The sequence below is a fragment of the Macaca thibetana genome, chromosome 13 (assembly GCF_024542745.1).
Source record: "Macaca thibetana thibetana isolate TM-01 chromosome 13, ASM2454274v1, whole genome shotgun sequence".
Lineage (NCBI taxonomy): Eukaryota > Metazoa > Chordata > Mammalia > Primates > Cercopithecidae > Macaca > Macaca thibetana.
In genome coordinates this window covers 26,168,744-26,181,886 of record NC_065590.1, presented here as the reverse complement: position 1 = coordinate 26,181,886, position 13,143 = coordinate 26,168,744, and positions in this window count along the sequence as shown.

The following is a 13,143-nucleotide window of genomic DNA, read 5'->3' as shown; positions in this document are numbered from 1 at the left end:
TCACTAATTTGTGTTACCATCCCTAAGAAAAGATTTATATAGAAAGCAAATCGTCATAAAAGCTTTGTATAGTAAATATGCATTCAGGCCATGAAAGAATGATTGTCAAATGACTGGCTACAATAGCTTAAGGACCCTAAGGCACTGGGGGAGTCCTCTTTAGAGTTTTTGGGAAAACCATTCACCACTTTCTCCTCCCTGTTTTCCTTTTACTTTTCAATACCACTTTCTAGTGCATTATAATACCGTGCACTATTGATGTCTTACTGCTCTCATGCCTTCCCAGGGCTACTGTATACGAAGGGAAGAGAAGGGACTAAGCTTTGTTGAGCACCTACAGATTCAGTCTCTGAGGAATCAAGTCATGTAAAACCCACAAAAATCATCCAGTAGGTATATTACTATTTTACATATGGGTATTTAGTAAGATTTAGGGTGTTTCTCGTGAACTATCAGTTAATGATTATGTGGGTCTGGCTTTTGCTACTTTCTTATTAGATGCTCAGAGAGCTAATTCACCTCCAGCTCTGGGGGTGTTGCCCTGCTGTTACCTAACACGAACTGACCACATTAATAGCATCACACAATGTCATTTACAAAACTGAAATTTAATAGGTTATATTTAATTGTTAACAATTAAACTATTATAAGTGGTAGAATTAGATTCAGATTTTCTGCCTCTAAATCTAGCACTCTTCTCTGATGATTTCTAAAATTTGATCAAGTGGATATAATACAACGGAAAAACATTTTTTCCTTTTCATCATTTCTGACATGTAGCTAGAAACGAACCGGGCTATCCTTCTGACACACTAATGTTTGGCCACTTTCTTGATTTTCCCTGCAAGGATTCTATGTTTTTCTGTGTCCATTGTGTTCTAGAAAAGATGGGATTGTGGTAACTACTTACAATTTTAGAGACAAAGAGAAATGAGGAATGATTTGGGTGATGTGTTTTTTGTCCTGGTCTAAAACCAATAGGAGAAGAATCATCCTGTAATCCTGTCAAGAAATGTTCTTTTTGGTAGACTGTTTTGACTGTTTTTAAAATATATCATGGCTCAGAAAGCCTGGAATTCTACAACTGGCCTATAAAATATAAAGAATTGGGACAACTGTTCTGTTCAATTGAGACTGTCACTGCTATACCTATGGGAACTCCTTAATTGATACATGCTCAAAATAGGAATTGAGAAAAAGAAAACACCAGCTATGTTTGAAATGATGAGAAACTTTCTCAGCTATTATATACCAACTGAAACCTGTGCCACTGCCTAGAGTATTGTAATTCCCGCATGGACAGAATTGGCCCAAATAATTATCCAATGTGGAAGGCAACATAAATAACAGTTCTTACACTTCTAGGTTTCCAGTTAGTAAAAGATGTTCAGGGAAGGGAGAGAAAGAGAAAAACACATTTGGCAGTCATCAGGTTATAAAATAAATTCACGTTCAGCCTTGCTGTTTAACAAAATAGTGAAGTTGTTAAAGTTTCTGAAACTCTATAACCCCACTCAACACCTCTCCTTTCCACATCCAAATGACTAGTAGATGCTTTTTCTTGGTCTCTTGTTTTATATATTTTGCATTCAGAGGGTTGTAAACTAAAGGATAGTATTAACCATCAATTAAGGTATCGCCCAGTTAAGGTAACTGCCACATCAGAAGAATTTGCATATAAACGAGTGCTTTTGAAAGCTTTAAAGACTTAAATGAGAACTCTAAGGGTACATATGGAGTCATTTCTTTAGATGGAAATTAGGCTGTGCATAGTGAGGGTTGATCTCGTCAACCATATGGAGGTGGTAGCTTGTCACCACATAGAGAGTGGGTAGCTCAATGACAGGCATTCAGAACTTTTAACCTTAGGTAAAACTATCATGACTGAATCTGAACTTTCAACCTGGTTTAATATGGTAACACCTTTTGTTTTACTTCCTTGTATTTACTGCCTTAGAAAGAAAGAACACATTTGTTCTCATTCTTGTTATTTTTTGGCAATTGCCTATCTATGTTTAATGTGCAAGAAAAGGGGATTGACTTTCCATTCACTGATTATTTGAGTGACACTTTAATGGGCCACTAGAGTTTACTGTAAAAGGAAAAGATGAACCTTATAGTTGTAAGAAGAGAAAGAATGAAAGAAGAAAGAAGGGCAGGAACATAGGAGGATGGAGAAACATGACACTGGGGTCACCAGGTGGCACCCAGAAAGCAGGGCTGCTGGTACTAGTCCAGTAGAAAGGTGTCTATCCTTCTATATGACAGGTGAGTGGACCTGTATAATGGATATGTGAAGGACACTGTTTGAATATTCAGGAGTCCTACAAGAGGGAATTTTCTGCCAGTTGATTGGGCAGCTTCAATACAAAAGAGAAATTCCCATGTTCACTAGACAGGGTTGACACCAGTGTATACTCGTCCCAATGCAGATGAGAATTTTGCCTCATCTGAACCAGTTCCTCACCTGTTATCTACCCCATAGGCAGGATGCTTGGCTGGATCCCATGGCTATTCCTGGGCTCCATCTGACCACAGTTCATGTTACATATGAAGATGCTTGTTAATGCACAGGAGGATTGTTTTTCAGGTAGCAGGTAGAAGGTGGTATTAATATAGCAGGCTAGTCACCTTTCATTTATTTAGCAAATATGTTAGGAAACTTTCCATGTGCCAAGCACCCTGATATATTATTGGTGATAGATGAAGCACTGTGTGTTCCTACCTCAAGCACTGTTTAACTGGGAGGAATAATTACAGCTTTTATGTTCAGTGCCAAAATGGAAGTTAGGGCAAAGGGCTATGAAAGTTCCCCCTGGAACACATCAGAGGGAAGGGGATCCATTCTTCTTGGGAAGAGGCAAAAAGGGAAATCATAGATCACAATATATTTGAACCAGATCTGGAAGGATAAAATAGTGCATTAGGCAGAAAAGGAGCAAACGTAATTTAAGACAGAGCAGGTAGTATTTTCAAATCTTAGTGGCATGAACATGCTTAGGGAATTGTAGAGTCTGGCTGAACACAAGCCATGGGAGAAAAGAGTAGAAACTGGATGTAGAAAGGAAAGCAGGGGCTAGATTAAGAAAGGTCTTTAGAATGTATCTTATAGTCATAAAGGAGTTATCAAACCAGTTTAGGAAGAAAAATGTCATGTTGAGAATTGTGTTTTAGTGGTATGAAGCTGATATTAGTATGCTGGATGACTTAGTAGACAGATTATACTCAGAAAGTATATCAGATGTTTCTCCTGGGAGAGCCAGGAAAAGGAAAAATAGGTGTGCAGACAGAAAATAAAAGACAAGCCAAGGTCTAGGGAAAGATTAGGAGTGAAGGGTGTCATGGAATCCAGAAGCAAAGAGCCAAAGGAATGAGGGTGACAAGCAAATAAAAATAGGCCATTTGGTATGAAAACTAGAGAGGAGTTGACTTTTTGGGGGCATAATTCCAATGGAACATTGAGGTGAAATATGTCTTCGTGTCTTCCAACCCCATATCCACTTTCACCACCCTTCTTTACTTGCCTCAAGCCTCAGAAAGCTGACCTGCATATTTCATCAATGTTTGCCTATATTGTCTGGCTTTTATTGGGTTTTTCCAAAGGGGAATGCCAAGAAGAATAGAAGGAAGAAGGAGACAAAAGTCAGGATATCCGTTTCCCAGCTTCTCCCTGTAGGGTCACTTTGGGCCGGTATGGTCCTGGAATCACCATGCTTCTAAGGTGTCCCGTCTATGTCTTTTTCCTTCTGGGTTCCAGTAAATACTTCATTTTCTTATCTTTTTGGGCCTAGTGGTGGCTCTCATGGCTCCTCTAATACTTACCCTGGGTTATTGCACCATCTCTTATAAATATTACCTTTGTAAATAATATTTTCTTAAATCATTCTAACTCGAGATGTGTGTGTTTCTTATTGGGACTCAGGCAGATAGGGTGGAAAACGTGATTTTAGGAGTTAATTGAATGTAAGAGAGTAGAGACAACACATACAGGCCACTCATGGAAGATATTTAGCTATGTAAATACAAAGGTTATAAGTTGAATGGGGACCATAATGGAAAGAAAGTATTTCAGATGGAGAGAGATGACTATATTTATATATTGAGTCAAGGATACTCCCTTTTCTTTAAGTTGACAGGTTAATTAGAATCAAATCACCTATGTAGGAGGCCTCTCATACACCCTAAATTTTGGCAAATTGTCACCTCTAATTCTATTCTTCCTCAATTACCACATATGAGAGGTGAAAAATGGGAGTCCCAGTGCTTGTTTTGAACTTAGAACTCAGAGAATGAATCTAGCATTACGAGTCCTAATTGCTAAGCAGAATGATAAAAGTCACTTTATAATCACTGTGAAACCATGAAATGGCAATGAAGAAAGCTGCCACATGATTAAGTGAGGCAGAAACAGGAGTAGAGTTTATCCTAGCCAGAAGATTAGTCACAGAAGGGGAATGATCAAGAGAGGGAGGCATCAGTGGGCATGATAAGGGATAATAATTACATCTGTAAATTGACCACCACAGAATTTTGACATCACTTAGTGACACTCCCTTCTTAGAGGGTTGCTGCAGTGGACAAGTCATCGTATTTTGTCCCCCCAAATTTAGCCTTTTGCTTCAGGTACTTGCCGTCTTCAAGAATGTACTCGATTAAGAGAGAAGCAATCGAGGCTCTATAACATAATGTTTCAAGGCATTTAGAATACTTTTTCACCCAATGAACAGTGCAAGCAATAAGTGCTATGAGTTCACACAGAGAGAAGGGATCACTGAATAACAGACATGTACAAATGACTTATCTATATATGCAAATCCATTGAACAATCCATTGAGTGTGAGAAGGAAGCAATGTCCTCATTTTGTATATAAAATTCGTTAAAGTCTTATGGTCTCCATTGCTTTGAAGACTCCCACAACTTGTATACAGACTCAGAAAATGGCAAACAGCTTTATGTTGTTTTTTTTTTAACCAGCCAAACCCATTAATTACCTAAGAATGCTAGATGCTGAGCACAATATCAGGTAAAATATAGCCAGCCTTGAAAGTCCATGATGTTTCTTATTTTGCTGATATTTCTAAAATGTTTCAAATAACTGTGATACACAAAGAAATAACCATAGACTTGAGCTTGGAAGGTGTTAACAGAGTGATTTCAAAATAAACGGTTCTTCTCCATGTAAGTGATTTTACCTCCTATCCTCCCAAAGAAAAATAAGCATAGAGCATCATAATGTGATAATTATAACACATTACTTAGTACTGGTCCTCAAGTTTTCATGATATCCCTGAAGCTGAGATTTGTATTGGAAAAGTTAGGACAGAAATTCTGAATAGAAAGAAAGCAAACTAAATGTAAACGGTATGAATTGCTCTACAGGCTGAGGGTAACTAGTATACTCAGGTCTCTTAGTTTTTCAAATAAAATGCTCAATCGCTCACCTGTTTAACATCAAGAATTTCAGCGTCTAATTCCTTTTCTATTTAATTGTAACAGAATCCTAGGGAGTTTTTCATTCTATAGGAGTTTCTACACCAACGAAACCAGGTTGCCACTGCTTCTCACTGCTATTATGTGACAGCTGAAGACTCAGTAACTTACAGGCTGATGGTCAGGTCAGCCCACTCTTCTGATGGTGTTACTGCTTGTTGAGGTTCTGCAGAAGCCACAGTAGTTTTTGAAAGAGAAGGATCCCCTAGCCTCCAGGGCAAGTGTCATCATTCATTGGGTTCCCAGGATCACAGCTCTTAATAATCATCTATTTAAATGTATACACCTAGCCCCAGCCTCAAAGTATTGGATCAGGACTCATGCCTCTGTCTGTACCCTCCAACATCTGGAAAAATCATCCACTTTTCCTTCTACTGACCACCTCTCCAAGGCTGTGGTACATTTTTTTAAAAATCCCCACAAATCAATGGATCTTGTTATATTCCTCTCTATGAGCAATTGGCTAGCGTTGGATTTGCTCAAACAAAACCTACCAGTTAAGGGTGGCATCTCTCAATACTTACAAAAAGTATTATACAGTAGATTATAATATAAAATGTAGCATTTCTCTACCATGAGAAGAGGGTAAAAGGAATAACAAATCTAAAAAGACAAACAAAAAAGGATTCTTTAGCAGTGTATTCTCTGGCAGGGCATCTAACCATATAAATTTTTATAATTTCTATAATTGTACTATTTGCTTTAAAATATTGTCTTATTTAAAAGGTTGCCATTTCTAGGGTACAACATATAAAATCAGAGTGGTGGATACTTAAGATGACACATCTACTGACACACATATGCTGGGATTTCACCTTGATGTCTGAGGTCACAGTTACGTTCCTCGTCATGTTTCTGATGTACTCTCTCCTAATAGTGGGTGGGGCATAAAAGAAGTCCAGCCCACAGTCCTCAAAGAGTTTACATTAATGGCAGAGAAGGAAAATTCTATACGTATTCATATAGAAGAGTTGGATACTAATATAAGATAGCACAGAGCATAGTAATAAATTAAATGCAAGCGTCTAAGATATTGAGAGTACTTCTCAGAGGAGTTCCATGCAACAATATTTATTAATAGCAATAAAAGTATAATTGACTGATAGACTTTTGCCTCCAAAACCCATTTAAAGTACAAAGCACCTTGGCTACATTGTGCAGATTGCCTCACTCAATGCCAACTCCAACTCCTCTTTAGTGTATCTCCCTATCCTTTAGAGGCTGGAAAGCTAAACCTTTTCATAATGCCTTCTGTGTGTGACTTAAATTCCACAAGTAAAGCCACCACCTGAGACAGGGAAAGAAGAAGTAGACAATGTGAAGGGGCAGCATGGAGACTGACTGAGAATACAGAATGGCACAGGTGTCATCATAGAGTGGAAGTGACTGTGGGTTTTGTTATAAGAGTCCTGTTTTACTAAATGCCTTTTCTCTTGCATCTATCATCTAGCCTGCTAGAAATTCTGTAACGAACCCCTTTCTGCCTAATTTAGCTACAGGAGACTATGGCATCTGCAACTAAGAAATTCTGAAAGGTATAATAGTATCAGAATGGTTTCAGGTGAGACAGATGAAGGACATGAACGTTGGAGTTGTTTGACCTACTGGCTTGAAGGTAGGGTAGACTAGTTAGCAGTAGAGACTGGAATGCTGGTAATCTGTAACATCTACTGGTTGAAGAATTATTAAATTATTGCCTTTGGTTACTGGGAAAGACACACCTATTAAAGGCAATAGCTATGCTTAGGTAGGCCATGTTGATAGGTGTGAAGAATATAATGACAACAGGCCAGGCTGTTGCTTCCAACTGAACTGAAGAGCACAAAGCAAGAAAGTAATGGGGTCAGGTTTTAAAATCCTGATTCAAGTCCTGAAAAAAGAACTAGAGAATTTCTGTGAGTGCCCTCAAAAGAATTTTGTATTCCTTTGTGTTTATGTAACTAAATATAAAATCCAGAGACTGATTCTGAGTTGATGAAATAAAATAGGGACAATTCAGAGTCTTTCCAGGTCTTGACTAAACACATAAGGGTATTGACTGAAAAAACTTTAAGCCTAAAAATTCTTACGTATTTGAGGTGACTTAGTTGATTTTGAGCATTCTGAACCTCCAAACTTTACTGACTCTCTCAGACAGCACTAGCAGCTACTCCCCACCACCCATACAGGGCGGATGAGATTCTTCCTGTTTTATCTGAAGACCCTGTAATCAGTGCTTTTGCAAGAGAACACCTATTCTCTCCATATCCCACCCTACCAGATATGACCTCAGACATACCTCAGTTTGACTCACAGGACCAAAAAGAGATCCAAGTCCAGGAGGAGAAGCTGTTTGCTAATTTGTATTAGCACATACCTAGGACTTGTTTACTGAAAACTAAATATAACAGTGTCTTATGTTAAGTGAAGTTAAGATATCAGAAATTCCTCAGTTTTGTATAGTAAATGCAAAGAGATTAAAAAGATGGGATGGTCTTATCAAATGCCATGGCTCACCTGTACTTAAACATGTATGCAAAGATGAGAATGAAAAAGTCCATTTCCTATGATAATGAGAAGGATCAAATATACTATTAGTTCTGATTCTCTGATAGAACTTTGATCCAATGGGTCAACAAGTCATCATATGTGCTATTTCAGCTGCTATCATGAACTTGTAAACCACAGAGCTGAGTGTGCTCAGTAGGACACCAACATCAATAGGAAATGAGATATACAGGATTAGACCTAAGCATGTTCAAAAGGTCTCAACATGTTACATAATGAGATTACTAACACTCCCAATGTGCCCAGTTCTGTGGGTTTACTGTCATTTTTTCCAGCCAAACTATGACTTCATGAAGACTTCTTCTAGTATCAATTGACTGAGGAAAAAACAAGTAAGCTTTATTTATAGATGACTCAATCTAATACATTGACATCAGCCAAAAGTGTGTTGTCTCACTCAGGGGTACTCCTGAATAACAATAGCTATGATAATACTCGTATTGGGCAAATGTTAAAACTAAATATGATGATCACTTTGTTTGAAAAAAGAGACGATTGAGGCTTTAGATATACATCAATTCCATGGATAGGAGTCGATAATGGTTTGGAAAGATGATTAGAAACTTGGAATTAAAGAAATATCAGAAGATTATTAACAAGGCAGTTTTGGTAATTGACATATGAATGAATTTCTTAAAGTTGTCCAGAATGTAAGGGCATTTTGTATTAGTCCATTTCCTGCTGTAAAGATACTGCTAGAGACAGGGTAATTTATAAACAAAGGAGGTTTAATTCACTCACAGTTCTGCATGGCCAGGGAGACCTCAGGAAACTTACAATCATGGTGGAAGGGAAAGCAGGCACGTCTTACTTGGTAGCAGGCTAGAGAGACTGTGGGAAGGGGGAAAAGTCCCTTATAAAATCATCAGATTTTGTGAGCATGAACTATCATAACAACAGAGTGGGAGAAACCACCCCTGTGATCCAATCACCTCCCACCAGGTTCCTCACTTGACATGTGGGGATTATGGGGATTAAAATTCAAGATGAGATTTGCATGGGGACACAGAGACAAACCATATCACATTTGTATCCCCAATTGGATGCTTCCATGATTATTGTGGCCACAGTAATCACATGAAAAAAGTAATCATCACTGTTGGTATTATTCAGCCTCTCTTCCCTGACACTCCATATTTGCTCACTGGACTCATGAATAAAGGTGGCTATGATGACAGTGAGGAAAGTTAGGCATAGGGTCAAAAACATGGCTTTCTTATTAGACTGCTCAGGTAACTGCCACTGCTGAGAACTCCATCTGCCAGCAGTAGAAATTAATGTTACATCACAGCAGGCTCAAACCCCAGAGCACTAACTGGCAACTCATGGCAGGTCAATTACATGAGATTCCTTTTTGTCCACAGAGAAGAAAGTGATTTATTGTCACTGGAATAGATATTAATTTTTGTACTCTGGGAGAATATGGATTTGCCTTTCCTGCATTCTCTAAGTTTTGGCCTTGGGGATTTACCAGATGCCTTGTTTACTGTCATAGTATCCCCCACAACATTGCTTCTGACTAACAAACCATTTTACAACCTACCAGGGATATCTGGATGTGTTCTTACTGGGACCTGGAGAAAACAGAGATACATGATTTAAAAAAACAAAAACAAAGGACAACAACCAGGAAAAGTCTGGGAGAGACAGTGCAGTGTGATGGAAAGTGCTTGAGGCTCAGAGCTCAAGAATGTGAGTTTGTGTCTGATTTCTATAACTAACTCTTTGACCACTAGCAAATTACATACCCTCTTTGGGTTTGAGTTACCCTTTCTGTAAAATATGTAAATAATAGGTAATTCATAGGATGATTTCAATAGAAAATGTTAATCACAAAAATTAATTTTTTAAAAATTTAGAGTCTTATCTTTTACTATACCTGAGAATGCTTTTAAATTATTTGAGAGAGAAAGTCGCAGACCCTGGGAGGAAGGGACATCTGGTTACAGGTCACTGTTAGGTATTCCCCTAAAGCGACTATACTCATGTTTGGTTTCCAATGAACATAATCCATAATAAAGTACACCATAAAGATAGTATGTATGTTCTTTTGGTCCTAACCTTGAGGGCCACTTCTTTGATTCTTTCTAGTTTCAGGTGAAATCTCTGGCTATTGAACAAATCTGACACTAGAAAGCACTTGCTGGTGCTTCATGCCCTCTGTGCTTACTTGTTACAGTCATTTCTATTTCTCTACTCCTGAACTATTATGGGATGACAGAGACTTCCCTACAAAAATTTCTAACTGTTGGAGTTGCATTTAACATGCTCCCTTTGTTCTGGCCTGCCCATACACACCTGGGTTTCTTTAGCATCCTCTTTCAGATGTGACCCTGGCTGTATGGTTAGTCCATATGGGCTCCTGTACAGGATCTCTCAGTATCAGAACCCCTTTACCCTTTCTTACTCTCCTCTCCTCTTTCATCATTTTACTCCAGACAATGGAGTCTTTATCTAACCTGAGGACAGGGTGGGCTGACTCCCGTTCTAGTCTTCCTCAAGCTATTTTTATGGATAAAACTTAGTCCTTCAAATGTTAAACTCTTCAAACAAAAATATATCTAGATACTTCAAATCCTGTCCTCTTTGTAAGTTTCGAATACCGATGTTGAAATTTTGAGAGTGAAGAATTATTTTGTTCTATCTGCTTTGTTTCTTTCTATTTGTGTTCTCTCTTTGCTGGGATATTACTTGGAAAACTCCAGCAAAATAAATGGGAAATAGATAAAATATTAAGAAAAAATGGAGAGAGAAGACACACACATTTATAAAATCCATATTTTGCCCCACTGTAGGTAGATAGAAGTCAAAACATGGATATACAAATAAACATTCATATATACCAGGTATGTACTTGCGATGAGGTAACTAGACATAGACTTTTCAAGAGACCTAAATTTAAATGTTTTGAACAGTTTCTATAGATAAAGAAAGCAAGTTACTTTGAAATATACCTTTTTGTTTTGTTTTGGAATAGCCAACAGAATCACTATGTCATTCAAATATATGACATGTATTTTATTCATTGTTCTTGGTAAAGACTCTACATGGTGGAATGATGCCAAATATGAATCTTTCAGTCTAGAATGTTAATTATTCTTTTTATAAATATTAAGGACTTCTCAGTGATGAAAGCTGCACTCCTTTGTGTGGGGAGGCTGTTTGATTCTCTACGTGGGTGTTAGAGAGCAGGGCTTTCATCTCTCCTATGGAGGCAGTTTGACAGCAAAGCAGAGGCCTCAGACATGAAGGTGAGGGTCTGCGTGCTCTGTTATTAACTGTAGAGAAAACTTGCAGTTAATCCAGGCAGACAGATAACACTTTGTATTAGACAAGTCATGGGTGGAGGAACAATGTGCAAAAGGCTCTGAGAAAATAGCACCTTAGGGTAGAGTCAATGGATGAAGGTGACAAAAGACTGGTAGAATGATTATAACATGTAAAAATACCTTTGGTGAGTCTCAGAAATAACAGGAAGACCATGTTTGATGTAGGGCTCAACTCCATCAAACTCACCAATTTGTTCAAGACTTGCCTGGTTTGAGGACTGAAAGCCCTGCATCTCAGGGAAACTTAGTTCTAAAAACAGAGGGATGGTTGGTCCTTGTACCTTCTGCAGATGTTGTGACTTACTTATTCTGGGCTAGGAGAACCAGAACTGAGAACCACTGATATACGCAGATACAGCTAGATGAGTGGTGTTGGGGCTGGACTGTGGAGGCCCTTGAATTTCAGGCAAAGGAGTCTGTGCATTGTTCGAGAGGATTCAGTGCTATTCAAGAGCACTAGGTTATTGAATGGCAAACCCAGGAATGGTGGATTCGAGGGAAGCTGGAAGAGAGGCCATTTGATCATTACACATTGTATGCATGTAAAAATAATGACATGTACCCCATAAATGTGTACATATATTACGTATCAATAAAAAAAAGAACCAGGCAGTTAAAGTGGGCTTAGATAAGAGTGGTTGTGGGAATGTGAATGTCTTCCAAAGGGAGGAGTTTGACTAATCACCTTATATAAAGAGTAGTACAAATAATGTAGATTATCTTTTCCCCTTTTTGTTCACAAAATAAAAAAATATCTGGGTCAGATAATCATTATTATATAATGTTCTCTAACTTAGGTTATGTGACAGGTAGACCATCTTAGAGACATAGAGGAAGGCTCCTATGACCTTTCATGGCCTGGCCTTGCATTGTATGCCATAAAAGTATACAAAATCACATTGCCTATTATGAATTTCCTTTGCCAGCAATCCCTTGGAAGGCAAAGATTTGCTTTGTATGTGCACATTTATGGTTGACAAGCAAAAATATTTGCAGAAAGGTCACTAGGCTGTGTAGAGCATAGGGAACAGGACAGTTGGAATATATTTCAGAGCCAGAAAATATACTCATAGATTCAGAAATACACTATACTCATAGATTCAGTTCTCCACTCACACACAAGTATATACACTCACACATGCTCTTACAGATAGTCATCCACACACACATGAACATGCTGAGACACACACACCTCTATATTTCTGTTTTAATATCAGGCCTGCTGTAAGCAAAAAAAGATTTGAAAGGAAAATAGATGGATCAAGGAAAAAATCACCTTCATTTTGTTGAAATTTTAAGAAACCTTTTTGAGAAGGGTATTGGTTTATCATCAGGTAAATAGTTTCATCTCTCATGAAATCCTATAGACCCTACAGCTGTTCCTGAGGAAGCTCTTAGCTACTGGTCCCTTGGAGGTGGCAGGTAGTAAGGTATCAGATCCCATAATCGAAAGGGCCTCCAAATCCTTTAATAGCCAATCATCATGTGAGAAAACTGTCTCTTCAGGTTACTTCGCTAAAGAGACAATGACTGGTTTAAGCCTTGGGCAGAAAATGTCCTGTCCTTTAAGAAAGGGACAAAAGGTTGAGAAAGAAAGATATTTGATTGAATGTGCCCTGCAGGTAAATGAATGATTCTGGTGTGAGTGTAAAAATAGGTATAGGCAATTTATATTGAGATATAAACAAACACATTAATATATAGATACAGATACAAATATAAATATAGTTTTATCTAGAATAGAAATAAAGAAAGAAGTAAAATTCCAAGCTAGAG